Below are 11,536 nucleotides of genomic sequence, written 5' to 3'. Positions count from 1 at the left end.
ACACACACACACACACACACACACACACACACACACACACACACACACACGAGAGTGAAGAGTCAAGAAACGGCCAACTAATGACAACGAATAATGGAGAGAAAGCTCCAGCCATCCCCGGTGACTGATCCTGGCCCCTTGTGAGGAGGAGATCCTGACTAAAACTGAGCACAGGCGTGCACGGGGACGCCAGCCATTCCTTGTTTGTGTCCTGCCTCACCGTTGAGGGAGTTGGGCCAGCAGTGTGTGCAGAACCCAGAGAAGTTTCTCTACAGCAAAGCCCCAAAGGAAGCACCCTTGGGAAAGGCCTGGGTGTCTGGAGGCCACTGGCAGCTTTCGCAGACCCTGGCGAGTAACTCAGCCTCCCTGGACTTTCTGTTCTTCATCGAAAGGCGTAACTGAGTCCATGTACATGAAGCTCTGGGCAGAGGGCTTGGCATACAGTAGGCACTCAAACTCAATAGACACGTGTTTCCTTTCATTCCTAAAATGTTATTGGTAAATTAAAAATGCCTAAAAACACTGGCCATCTGTGTGTGAAGTCAGTGGGCATCTGGGCAGGGAAGACGTCCTCTAAATCAGTTTAGCTCTACTCCTGGGCCAGGAAAGCGGGGCCACATGTGGGACAGACAGGAAAATGAAGCGTTCAAGGAAGGGGAGACAGATGGACACAAAACCAGGTGTAAGACTTGTAGCGACATATAAAGCTGTCCCCAGTCAGGCCTGGACATTTCACTGAAGCCGCCACATTAGACAGCCATCGTTTCTAAAATCGTCTTCATTGCTATTGCAAAATGTGAAAACGAGCATTTTGAAACAAATGCAATTTTAACTGCATATAACAACCCTTCTTCTCTACTCTTCGTATTCTTTGGAGAGCATGAGCGGAGAATGGCATTATCTGCACCATTAAGAGAGACGACGAGCTTGTCAGAGTTCCCTGAACTAATCCACGGAAACCAGTCTAAGGCTGGTTTCGAACACATAGATTTCATAAGAGAGAAGGACGTCTGGAACAGACGTGTAAACACCAGACTTCCCTCGAGACAGTGACCACATCTCTCAGGGAATTGGTAAGAGTCTCTGTCCACAGAGAAGACAGCTGTCATGAGCACAGGGAGACATCCACAGACCCACAGCCTATAGCCACAGAACCGCTGGAAGCCATGCAAGTCCCTACCTCTCGCCCTTGACCATGGAGGTTTTGGGGCAAGGCTCAGTGGATAAGTCAGTTCAACTTCACCCCCACCCTGAGCCTGAGCAGCCTGGAAAGGCTTACTGTGTTGAGGAGGTTGGTCCTGGCCCCAAGCCCTGCGGAGTCCTCCTTTAAAACCATGCCAGACCCAATCATTGGCCACCATCTACACTAATGCTAGCAAAGCTGCCATTGTGTTCTAGAGCCTTGTGGATGAACAGCGTGTTCATCATCTGGGAGTTTATTAGAAATGCACACTCTCGGGCCCCACTCCAAATTCACCCAATCAGAATCTACATTTTTAATAAGCTCTCCAGGTGATACATTATGGCACGTGGAAATTTGAGAAGGGTTCTGCGGTGTACACACTGTAGGATCTGGTATGAGGACAACCATCATTTGCCTACTTTGAGTGCTTTCTCATTTTCTTGAGCAGGCCTCATGGCTGGGTTTAGCAGAGACCTGCTAGATTCAAGAACAAATGGACCTCTGGGTCTGTGAGACTAGGATGACCGGTGTCCAGGGAAATCTCCGATCACTCTGGAATTCCCCTCCTAACCAATAACCCCACCCCAAAAATGTGTATTTCAAGGTACAGATGCTGAAGTCTTGATAATTGCTAGTTTTAAGTGTCTTCTCGTGGTTATTACTGAAAACCTACTTTTTAAAAAGTCAACTGTATATATGAAAAACACAGCTGTGAGGATCTCCTTAGCCATCCAGTATTCTTTTAAGATTTTACTTATTTAAGAGAGAGGAGAGGAGGAGGAACAGATGGAAAGAGACAAGCAGACTCCAAGGTGAGTGCAGAGCCCAATGCAAAGTTTGATCCCATGACCCTGAGATCATGACCTGAGCTGAAACCAAGAGTCAGACGCTTAACTGACTGAGCCACCCAGGTGCGCTCTCCTTCCGATAATCTGTGACTCTCACCACTACAGTGAACCAATATTTCCCTTCAAAGGGCCAGAGAGGGTAAACTTTGTGCAGTAGGATAATACAGTGTGGGAGGCTGCTCTATCATCCTGTGGAACCACAGAGACTGCTGTATGGTGCTTAAAAGTCTTGGTACTCATTTTGGGGGGGGGGGCTGGCAATTTTCCTCCTTGGTGAGTATTTCCTTTCTTGATTCTTTGCCAGCTCTTCTTCCCTCCTAGGCTTCTGGCAGTCCTCCCCCTATGGCTCATCCTTGGTCATCTGCTTGTCTCCTAAAGGTTACGAGCATCCATGGCCTCAATTATGATTTCAACATAGGTATGTCTCAATTTACATTTGAAACCTCGTATTGAAGCTGTTCTCCATCTCCACTGTCAAATGTCTATGGGATAGCCTGCTTGGATGACCCATCATTAGCTAAAGCACCATGACCAGAACTCAAAATTCATCCCCTCCTTCCTCTCCTCCGTCTCATTCCTATCGGTTGGTCCCTTTTCCCATCTACTCCAAATTTCTGTTAGGGTTCCATCGATATTTCTCCTAAAAGAAATACTGGTGTCATTTTGGCTCTTCTAAGCTCTCACTAGCTTTTCTTACATTCCCTTCAAGACACCTTCTGGATTTGCCCTTTATCCTCCATCCTCATGCTGCTAGTCTAATTCAACCCTTTCCACATCATACCTAGAATTTTCAAACTTCCACCTTTCCCTTATAGAGCATAACTAAACACTGTTGAAGCATTAGGTGTGATGTTATAGGTAACAAATAATTAAACTCCTCATAGCTCTTCAGGTCTGCTGTATACGGACCTCCCCACTAATCCTATCTCCCACTGCTCCCCAACATTTCATCCCTGTTCTCCAAAGATAAGTTTCCACACTGGCTTCACACATTCAGTCGTGCTGTTCTCCCTCTAGAGAGGACCTCTGATTTTGACAACTGCCTTCTCCAACTTTTTTGAACATATCCCACTATCAGAAAACTACTTTGGAGCAGGAACAACTGTTTTCAGGTTGTTACTTATTTATAAATGTTATACTTGCATAACAGTACTAATATGTTACATACATTACCAAACATATGAAAATTGACATTTTAAAAGGATGAGTTAAATAATGTATAAGATGCAAGTTCAGCTATTCCTCCCCTAGTGAATAACCTTTCCCTACCTCCGCTTAGGGTATAGACATGGCACTTTAGAACCACTGATCTGGACAAAATATATCCATCCAAAGCTGTAGGAAGCATCCCTTCTTCTATGAAGTTATCTTCACAGATAATTCTACCTTCCCAAACTACCAGAGCATTTAAAATTACAAGTAGTAAATCATTGATGTAGTATATGTTTCACCAATACTTTCTAGTTGATTAATTGAAGCTTGCATCTAGAATGCCAGAAATTTATAGATTTTTAAAATAATTCAATATCTTAATTAAAAACATGACTGTCTTTCCAAAATTCCTTGGGTTGGGCTCTATGCACTCTATGCAACATTGATAACCAGAAACTCCAAGTCAGACCGCAGGGTGATTTCACTCAAAGACTGCTTTATCTCATGGAATATCACGTGCACAGATCCCCCATAGTTTTGAGGACCAGCTTTTCTGGTTTTTGGCTACTGACATTTTTTAACACAGAGCTTTACCTCACTCAAGTTCAGTTTCTGTGAACTGAACTCAGTAAAAAGGGGACAAAAGGGGGATGTTGTGATCATAAAAGAGATGATTAAAAACTGATTTATACACATAAGGCATTACTATTATTATTATTACCCAGCATTTTTGCATTATTATGTAAATGATATCAGGTATGTCTGAGATTTCTAAAAATAACAGACCTCCCCAGGAATGAGTGGACTCAATGAGATGCTCTCATGGGCGAATAGAATAGTCTGAATTTTGGTTTCATTCTTGACTTTGGTTTTTCCCAGGTCTACAAGCCATCTGCAACCATTAATGAACTTTATGTTCTAGAAGCTCCTTCCTGTCATCCACAGCCAAACTCACCTTGCTGCTGTGTGGCTGGTTCTGGGCGTGAAGCCACTAGAGGTTCTGTCCCCTGATGCCTTCGGAGCAGTCAGAGCCGAGAGACGCAAAGCCTATCAACCTCTCTTCTTGCCTTGCTTGGCAACTAGACTGCCTCCAGTACTTGTCATAATGGGTTGTCCAGGAAAAGTTGTAGGGACAGGAGATAGGGATGTGCATACATGTACCAGGGACACTCAGAAGTTTTTCCTGCTCTTCAAAATTCAAGTCAACTAACCACAGACAAAATAAAAATGAACTTTTTTTTTTTTTTTTTAGTATATGTACTGCCAAAGCGAGCACACTTTTTTTTTTTTAAATCCAGGTTATCACTCATCTGTTCCAGGAGCTTTACCTAGTGCTCTAATATTAGGCTCCTGGTTTTTTAAAACCCTGTTTTTGAACTGTTAATTGAGATAATGTCTGTGAAAGCCCTTTTGTAAAGTGTATACGTATGTTAATTATCCTTCTGAGGACAGTTGTGTGCTGACCTATTCTTATCTTATTTGTAAGTATCTTGTTCCCTGCCGATTGTGGATTGCAAATGCTTAAGAACCAGGACCTGCCTCGCCGACTGCGGCTGTTTCCTGCCTCCTCCCTTTGTCCTCTGAGGGGGGCTCACCACCCCCAAATCTCTCACAACAGTCAGCTTGCATAGACGCTCATAAACCTTAGCACTGCCCATCTGCCTGCCAAGACTCATAACTAAAAAGACTTCTTTAGTTTCGTTTACACCATAGGTCTGCCCTCTCGGCTCTCCCCACGCTGGGTCCCTAACCTTGCAGCTGGTCTACACTCAGAAAATACACAGAGATGTTAGGGTAAAAAAGAAAAACAAAACAAAGCCAAAACTTTGTGTTTAAAAGGGGAAATAATTTTTTTTAAAGTAACTGTTTTTAAGGGGGAAAAAAGGTGGGGGAAGTTTAATCCTCCAAGGTCGGGAATCAGGTTTCCTTGCTGGGATTGGGAATGGCAAGATAATTGCATCAGGGGCTCCCCAGGTGCCCTGAGGCTCAGGAGTGTGGGAGAGGGTCTAGTATTTCCTTTTGGTGACTGGTGTTTAAGGCTTTTCAGATGACTCGTCCATGTTCCCCAGTCACTTAGGGGCTGAATCTCAGCTGGCTGAGACTGGGCGATTGCTCTCAACAGCCTCATATTTGGGATTTTTCAGAGCACTCTCATATGTCTGCTGTTCCTCTTACATCTCTATATGTTACTTCAACAGCATTTATGCCGAGAAATGTAACAGAGGTGAAGAAAGTATATTTAGACACTTAAAATTCCTTCCTTTATTCTCCCCCCACAAACACCAAGAACTGTCTGAACCCTACAATAAGTGCCTGATAGTCAATGAAATTAACGTGAGCCAGTAAATTTATCATTGAAGTCTTTGAAACTTTTGATTTTGCATCATTTCTGTCTGCCCTTTATTTTGCACGTACACTGAGTCAGTTGTTAGGTAACTGACTTGTTCTAACCAAAAGAACCCAGGAGGTGTTTAATAAACACTTGTTGACTGATTGATGGAATATACTGACCTCACATCTCCTAGACAATGCGTTCTTTGTCAGAGCTCTAAGGTAGGTCGGTGGGTCCACTTTTATTACCAAGCCTTTCTGCCACACCAAGAGGAGGAGGCCCGCTGAAACTCTGTGCACCGGCCTATGGTGCAGGTTCACAGAAGAAAGCCTAGGGCTCTCCCTTTCACACCTGTTTTCACTCTCAGCAGCAGAGGCAGGACTCGCCCCAGCCAAACAATGCTGAGCTGTGGGAGGCACAGGCCTGATGCGGACCGGCCATGATGCCACCTCGCACTCCTTACTGGGAGTATTACCACGGCTGCAACTCACAGTTTGTATACATTAAAAAATAAAACATATGACACAACTGAGCTGAGTAAAATAAAAAAGAGAGAGAGAGAGAAACACAGTATTGTTAACTAATTTACAAAGCCCAGATAAGTCTTTCTGCCTCATTCTTCCAAGAGAAACCGAAGCGTGAAATATCTAGTTCCTGGCTCCCCATGGCCAGGCGCATCTCTGCCCATCCGATTCAGCTGACCATTCCAGAAAAGATGCCTGCAGGCACGACCCCTTCATTTCTCTTCACAGCCCCTTCCTCTCTTTCCTTGCTAGGCCTAGGTAAGTGCCCTTTACCCTGTTCTGCTCGGCCCCTGGGGTTCCGGGCTCACCTGGCCCGACTCTGGACGCATGGCTTCCCCTTGACTTTGTTCCTGGCTGGCGTTGATGGTTTACACTCCCCGCCCTTCTGCCATGCCCCTCGCCTCCACTGCCCACCTGCTCCCTAGAGCTGCCAGATTTCTCTGCCTGACACGGCAGCAGGAAGTAACTGCTTCTGACCCTGTCAGCTCTCAGGTGCAGCTGTACCTGAAGATATTAAAGGCACCCAAACTACGTACCCTGTGCCCCACATGCCCCCATTCATTAATCAGAACCCCCTTGCAATGTTAGCAACCTACTTCTCCGCTGATGATATGTTTTGTCATTTCGGAAAATGTAAACAAATCACTGTGCCCTCCTTTCCATCTCTTGTTATCGGAAAGAAAGTGCAGGAAGGAAGGGAGAGAAAATGCATACAAGACTGAGCCTGGTCCATCTACCATCAGGAATTCTCAACTCAAATCTAAATGCTCTTCTCCTAATTCTTGCTCGGAATCTCGAGTACCTGATCTTGAATTTCGATGGCGCTCCCTGAGCGCGGGACTGGCTGGTAGCCATGTGGTATTGATTTGTTTTCACCATAGCAACAGCAAATTAAAACAACTAGCAGAGAGGAGGCAGGCTGTTAACCAGTAAAGCTACATAACCGGTATGTTTTGCAAGCATATTTTCCTCATTTCCTCTTATTTTCCGTCTTATTCATTCCACTTTCACAAATTTAATGCAAAGTCAAGGCAAAAATAGCACGAAATGCTTTGGGCACTACAAGGCCTATGTCTGAAATAGTCTGATTGGCACAGCTTCTAGTATATTAGACCAGATCGATGGAGAAAATGCAAACACTGGCGCTCTAATCCCCTTGGAAATTTTGTTTGTTGGTCTAAGGAAAAATAACCCTAGAAAATGGACATGAGCATGAAGTAGAGTGAAGGGTTCTGGAAATATGACTATCTTAATACCCTAAGGCATTTGCCAACAGTTCGTTAATACAAAGGTTTTATCCCTTTGTACTTTAAATAGCTCTTTGTAGCAAGAGACAAACGACTTTTTTTTTTTTTTTTTTTTTGGTACAAGATCAAGGCCTCTCAACATGCTAGAATTATGAGAGAAAGCGTAGCAAGTATTACTCAGTTCTATTAAGAGAAAGAGAAACTGAGGTGGGTGCTTACTTATTAAGGCTACACAAGTAGCACGAAAGGGAACGTCAACTAGAACCAGGAACTCCCGAAAACTCCCATCTGTTCTGATGTAAATTCTCTCTTAAAAGGCTCTGTGGTAAAAATGAAACAAAACAAAACAAAACAAAACAAAAACTAACCTTCTTCTGATCTCTTTGACCAAGGTTACCACCTGTGACAGGGATTAACAGCCCGCAGGACTGGCCTTCCCCTCCGCCATCTGCCCTAGGACATGGTGCCCTTTGTATAAAAGCAGCTGTTCCCACCATCACAACCAGCCACAGAGTTGGTGGCATAACCTCGGTCCTTAATAGTGGCTCTAGGGGAACTGGGAATGAGGACACAGGCACTGTCTACCCAGGTGGCAGTACTGGGCTGTGCCAAGGGGAAGTTGGGCCAGAAGCAAAGCCGTGCTCTGCTCCCCGCAGCTTTCTGCCAGCGAAGCCAGAACCCTGCATAGAACCTGCCCGGACCCGCCCGACCTGAGGCAGGTAGGAGAAGATGCCCTAGTTATGTTGGAGACTGGGTGGGGGGTTCGAAAGGCCGGGGTAAGCTATGAAGACATAACTCAAGACCTGCTAAGTGAGAGTCAGAATGTTCCTAGCCAGGACATAAAGCAATATTCCTCTCCACGAGCCCGAATAAAAGAACACACAGCAGAAATAGTTGGGGGATGACGTCAGAAGTTCTGGGCTAGTGTCCTGCACTTCTCCTTGAAAGTGAAAACAGTGGGTCTAGAAGAATCTACGTGGCATTGCCCTTCTTTAAATGAATATTTGAATTGCCCCTCACAAGACAGGAGGGTAGCTGGAGAAACTTAATCTTATTGAAAGATGAGAAGCATGCCCTCCTCTCTCTCTCTCTCTCTTTTTTACTTTATTAGCCCCCAATTTCACGTATTAACAAATTAACAAATATCTTTGAACTTAACCTTTGTCTTTTAAAAGCGATGTTTCTTGAAGAACATTCACCGTGGTAGTGGTTGGGCAAGTCAGATTTTTTTCTTTGCTTCAGTGCTTGCTAACTATTCTAAAAATGTTACACATTTATTGTAAACACATGCTTCCGAGGCCTAACAAAAAAGCACAGTTTCCTCATGCCTGGCAGAAATTTAAAACGGAAAAGGGCAGAAAGAATTCTTTAACAAATATATCATTTCCTTCTCTTGGGCCAAGTGTGTTAAAAATAAATCTCCATCATTTCTCCCTGCTGCTTCTCGGCAAGAAAGTTGATATGGTTCAGCATAGTGAGACACAGCTTTAAAAGCTAGCCTGCCCTCATTAAATTATTCTGCGGGCTGTGTGTTCTCATTAAAAATGCATAAAGATCAGATAATTGCAGTAAGCATTATTAACCCAGCTTTACTTTTGAATATAATGGTTCCACTTTTAAGCTGAAAACAAAGGCTCAGACATGCCAGAAAAAGAAATGTAAACATTGAACTACAGTATCGAAAACTTGTCAGAAAGCTACCTCTTGCTAGCTCGTTCAAAATGTGCTTTTGAAACTCAACGCCGTGGCATTACAGAGCGAAGCAGGTCCCTCATTTCTAATAAACAGACCCCCCTTTTTTTTTCTTAGCTAAACCTTCCACGCATGATGATTTACCGCGAAGTTTTCTTTTTCCCTTCTGAATTACAAGCCCGTTTTTAAATAATGGGAGCCACGTAAACTTTATTTATTCGGGAGTTAACGACGGCAGGGTGTAAACGCTCTCTCCCAAAGCAAAGCAAGATCGCTCCCAAGAATTCAAATGGTTTCTGTTGAAGGAATAAATAGATCTGCTCTTGGAATAAAAACTCGTTTTATGCCTCACCCCAGACAGGCGGCATCGACTCAAGCTTTGCCATCTCTTTCCCTCCCATCAGAATGTTACGTAAAACTCCAGGGTCCCCTGCAAGTATCACATTTGAATTAGTGGAATCCGGTTTCCCTGGCTTCCCGGAGCCACACACATGGAATGCAGCATACTGCAGCAAACTCTTTAAACATTCAAAAAAAAAAAAAAAAAAAAAGGGAGGGGGGGGGGGGGGGGGGGGGATGATTCTCTTACCTTGTTTAGCTCTGCCTCTTCTTTCCGTTTACAGTAACCCCGGGAACATCTGGCAGAATCAGGCGGCCGAGGCTTCTCCGCGGCATCATGAGGCAGAAATTTCCATGTAAATAGTCCTCATTCCCTGGGTATTGTACTCTGCGAGCCGTCTGCCGTAGCTGGAAAATTTTGCCTTCAGATGATGAAGCAAAGACAGTCTAAACTCTGTTGCTGTAAGCGGCGGCCCTTCCTCCCGGCAGGCCCCGCCCCCCCCCGCGGGCGGCCAATCGGCGGCCGGCTCGTCAGCCCTCCTCGCCGCCGGCCGGCCCCCATAGGGTGACTGACACAGCAACACCGCGCCGGCCGTGTGTGGAAACAGTGCATCCATACTGATGAAAGAGGAATTTCCCTCTCGGAGGAAAGCGATCGCAGCCCCGACACAAAGTGGCACGTAATGGGCAGAGCCGACGGGGGAGGAGGGGTGGTAGCTGGAGAAAACACCCTTGAAGGCGGCCGGCCCCGAGCTTGCGGCGGCCCTGCAAATACTTTCGAAATATACCAACTCGGCAGATTCCGGAGGGATCCAGGTTTGTACCGGAAACTGAAGTCATGCTCCCCCAGTTGACAAAGCATGGATTTGTTTTTCGGGGAGAAACCGCTGCACGTCGACCCCGGGCGGGGGAATACCTTGCAGGGCGTTTTACAGCTGATTTGCATTAGCGGGGGAGGCTGCGTGAGCCCGGGTGCGTATTCGAAATCAAAACATGCTTAACCTCCTCGCACGCAGCTTCCCTGAAGAACAGCTGGTAACTGCAGTGCCTAATTAGCTGGAGCTCGCAGAGCTTTCATCCAAGTTTTTCCAACCACTGGGGTCTTCAATTAGGGGATTCTGAACAATACAACTGATAGCTACACATTACCCTTTTGTCCTGTTGGCTGGCACCCCTGAGAGGATTAGGTGTGCTTTCCCCTAATCCTAAACGACCTCAGGTACCATTTGATAAATACTGCGCGTTGGCCCATATTGTCATTAATGAAGCAGTGATTACAGGAAGATAGTCACAGCAGAACGCACACGGCACACGATCCAAGATCCAAGGGGCACCATCGGGTGCCAGTCGCCAAAGGTTGTCTAGAGGTGCTGAAGTTCCCCAAGATAAAGCAGGAAAACAGAAACGGAAAGGTTGGCATGGGTCATTTACTTTCCCCCCAGTCAACAGTACTTCTGCATGCTCTAAACAAACAAACAAACAAACAAAAACCATACGGCATTTAGAAAACACAAAAAGCATACATTTTCCTTCCACTGAAACACAACATTTTGAATTTTAAAAATGAAGTGTCATGACTCCATGACTAGACCAAAGCAGGAACAAAGCCCCATTCATCTGAAAGGTTGAACCAACGCACCATTGTTTATGAGCAACTGCTCAGTGTCTCTGTAATGAAGTAAGAGTTGAGGTGGAATGTAGTGGTTTCCTTTGATTTTGCTGACTGTGGTTTAGAAACACAAGGTTTCATGTGATGTGTAGGCTATGTCTTCGATAAGGGGTATCATGAGCTATTCCCTCTTGAATTTTATACTTCTAATGAAGATTACGACAGTTTTCATCCCGATGTAAATCCATCATATATAACTTTAAGGCTTTTGCCTACTATAATTTTTACTGAAATTTTAAATAATCTCTGTGATCAACCAGATTATTTACAGCTATCAATATACTTAATATCATACTGCCTGCAAACAGACAATCACAGGTTTATGAATCTCCTGTTCCCGATCTCTGATTCAGATGATGAGGCTACTACCATGTCCTTCATTTCATTCCTGAAATTTTAGTCATCTTTGACTCATTCTCCTACCTTCATGCAATGAAAGGAGGTCTCACTGATTTTTTTTTCCTCCAGGCTAGTTCAGAACTCTGACCTGCTACCTAAATAATACAAATACTGGTAAGTTGGCTTCTGGGACCCAAGCTCCCAAGCTTTT

At 44.8% G+C, this 11,536-nt stretch overlaps 1 protein-coding gene across 2 annotated transcripts in view; it reads right to left on the bottom strand.

The window, feature by feature from the left end:
• The window catches only part of LOC111147024 (muscleblind like splicing regulator 2), a 164,746-nt gene extending 154,952 nt beyond the window's left edge, over window positions 1–9,794 (bottom strand). For both annotated transcript variants that reach the window (XM_022502871.1, XM_022502872.1), the window contains exon 1: window positions 9,568–9,794. The gene's annotated coding sequence lies outside the window, so the exon portion shown is untranslated. The remainder of the gene's footprint in view (window positions 1–9,567) is intronic.
• Between the last annotated feature and the right edge of the window lie 1,742 nt (window positions 9,795–11,536).

This window comes from Enhydra lutris, unplaced genomic scaffold (genome assembly GCF_002288905.1).
Source record: "Enhydra lutris kenyoni isolate GAN:26980312 unplaced genomic scaffold, ASM228890v2 scaffoldscaffold15, whole genome shotgun sequence".
Taxonomy (NCBI): Eukaryota; Metazoa; Chordata; class Mammalia; order Carnivora; family Mustelidae; genus Enhydra; species Enhydra lutris.
The sequence above is the reverse complement of the archived record's forward strand: the minus strand, read 5'-3'. Positions and strand labels throughout refer to the sequence as shown.